Genomic DNA, 2,591 nt, shown 5'->3' with positions numbered 1-2,591 from the left:
GCTGATCCTAAAGAGGTTCTTTGGAAATACAGTGGTACCTCGGGTTAAGTACTTAATTCGTTCCGGAGGGCCGTTCTTAACCTGAAACTGTTCTTAACCTGAAGCACCACTTTAGCTAATGGGGCCTCCTGCTGCTGCCGCGCCGCCGGAGCACAATTTCTGTTCTCATCCTGAAGCAAAGTTCTTAACCTGAAGCACTATTTCTGGGTTAGCGGAGTCTTTAACCTGAAGTGTATGTAACCTGAAGCGTATGTAACCTGAGGTACCACTGTAAATGTAACTTCCCTGTCCTCTCTGAGGGAGCAAACCTCTCTCTAGAGTCTAGACTGTGCCCCTTTGAAGTTGCCGGTGTGAGTGACACTAGCATCAAGGCTTCCCCCATAGAATCCTGGGAATTGTAGTTAAAGGTGCTGTTAGGAGTCCCCAGTTCCCCTCCGAGAGCTACAATGCCAGAGCGGTTTAACAAGAAATTCTTCTTCCCAGGGAACTCTGAGAATTGTAGCTCTGGAAGGCAAATAGGGGCGTTTCTAACAATTCACAGCGCCCTTAACAAACTTCAGCTCCCAGAATTCTATACCCGACATTCCTCAGATGAAAAGAGGGACATTTCTCGCTCCCCCAAACTGACCTTTCTCAACCCCCCACTTTTTGTCTCCCCTCCCCCCAAGCATATCCACCACCACAACACCAATGGGACACAGCACAAACACCCTCCACCATTCTGATAAAACCCCTTGATCCCTATTTTATTTTATTTTATTATTTGGTAGATTTACAAAAAGATAAAGACACATCAGTAAAGGAATTTTAGAAAGGGGAAATATAAGAAAGCTCCTCTTTCTTCTCAGGCAGGCTGGCCCTGCCTTCTGCCTGGACCCCAGAGCTGCCACTGCCATCATGGCTGTTGCTGGGGACAAGCACCAGTTCCTCCTCCCCCCCTGAGTGCTGGGGGGGGGGGGAATAGGGACACCTGGGATCAACTCAGAAGCTGGGATGGCTTTCATAATTCCAGGACTGTCCCTGGAAAATTGGGGTACCTGGAGGGTATAGAATTCTTTGGGGGAAGCCATGTCTGACGTGGCATCATGGGGCTTGAAAGGTATGGATGAGGCCTCTGTCAGGGGCTGCTTACTGAATCCAAGACCTGACGGGTGCTCTGGTATTACAGGGGCCCAACCAGAGGTTTAACATGGCCTGCCAACCTCAGGGGCTGATGTTGCTTTCCATGCCAGTCTTCAGCACTTATAAAATGAGGCCAGTTTAATTATTCTTTATAGAAGATAAGATCCAACCAAGATCCACCGGATGGGATCCACCAAACTGTTTAATAGGCTGCTCAGTGACCACTGTGCAAATGCAGCAAAATGAAAATGGAGAAAGAATCAAAGGAGCAGAGTCAGAGTCATGCCAAAAGGGGGGGGGGGGGCAACCATAAATCAGCCTCAGTCAGAGCAGAAATGTGGAGGAATTTGCTGATCTCACCAACTCTTCTTAGTCACTGTGATTAGCAGTCAGCTCTATTGTTCTACATGAGAGTAGCGATAGATGTTGCCATGGTTTGCGGAAGGGGTATCCATGGCAATGCTTCTATGCAGCCCACCAGACGTGGGTGTTACCTGTGCTATGGATGAGTGTATAAATATCAGTTTACCTGAAGGTGGTGACCCATGGTTGCCATGGAACCCACAAGAGCATCTTCTCTGGAGAGGGGGTTGTCATAGAAACAGTGCTGTCTCTATGGCAACAGTGCATCATTATTTCCCCTCTTTCAACTGAAATATGTTTAAAGAACCTGTTGAGGAAAGTATGTGCATTTATTGGAAGTAAGAGCCAAGATCCAGGCCTGGTATGAAATATTAGGCAGGCTGATGCGCAAACCCACTGAAGAGATGCATTTGTTTCTTCTTTGCATTTCAGAGATGCTGTAGATCAGGGGTTCCCAGCCGGCTGTCCATGGACCACCAGGCGTCTGCCTGCAGCATGTCTGTGAAGAACCAGGGCTGTGGTTGTGAATGGTGGCAGTGGCAACAGCAACTACAGCTGCTCCAGGATGGACCGGAAGTGATGGGCAGGAGGATGTGGCCTGAAAAGGGTCAGAAACACATTGCACCTCATGTATTACAATCTGAATTCTTGGGACTCAAATTGTATTACAAAAATCATATAGCATATAACACAGTGCACTACCATTGCTACAGTAGGCTGGTGTATCATTAAGTCGTCCACCACGACCCTCAGCAATTTTTGAGTGGTCCATGGGAGAAAGGGTTTGGGCATCACTGCTGAAGTTGGAACCAGATATGAGAAAATTGGCTCCAGTTGTCCTTCACTCACCTCCCTTGCCAGCCCTTTGGTGTAGGACCTCAGAAGCCTCCTGTTCTCACTTCATGCTGCTCCCCAATCCAAGACTGTGTTGTGTAGATCCTTATCCAAGCTGAGGGATACTGGCACTGTGACCTAACCCAGGCCTTGCTTCCCCTTTCTGGGGGTGACTGTGCAAGATTTAAACTGTGTTTCCCTTTAAATCCATCTGTAATGCAGATGTAATCCTGACCTTGGCTGCAAAGTACAGTACTTATCTGTGACAGGTG

At 47.9% G+C, this 2,591-nt stretch overlaps 1 long non-coding RNA gene across 1 annotated transcript; it reads left to right on the top strand.

Moving 5' to 3' along the window:
* Positions 1-1,325: 1,325 nt before the first annotated feature.
* Positions 1,326-2,193, top strand: LOC310851258. Its single transcript, XR_014567660.1, has 2 exons — positions 1,326-1,804; positions 1,918-2,193. It is a non-coding gene; the product is annotated as an uncharacterized lncRNA (long non-coding RNA).
* The last annotated feature ends 398 nt before the right edge of the window (positions 2,194-2,591 follow it).

The sequence above is a fragment of the Podarcis gaigeae genome, assembly GCF_964106915.1.
Source record: "Podarcis gaigeae genome assembly, chromosome: 8".
Classification (NCBI taxonomy): Eukaryota; Metazoa; Chordata; class Lepidosauria; order Squamata; family Lacertidae; genus Podarcis; species Podarcis gaigeae.
Note: the sequence above shows the minus strand (reverse complement) of the source record. Positions and strands in the feature narration are given on the sequence as shown.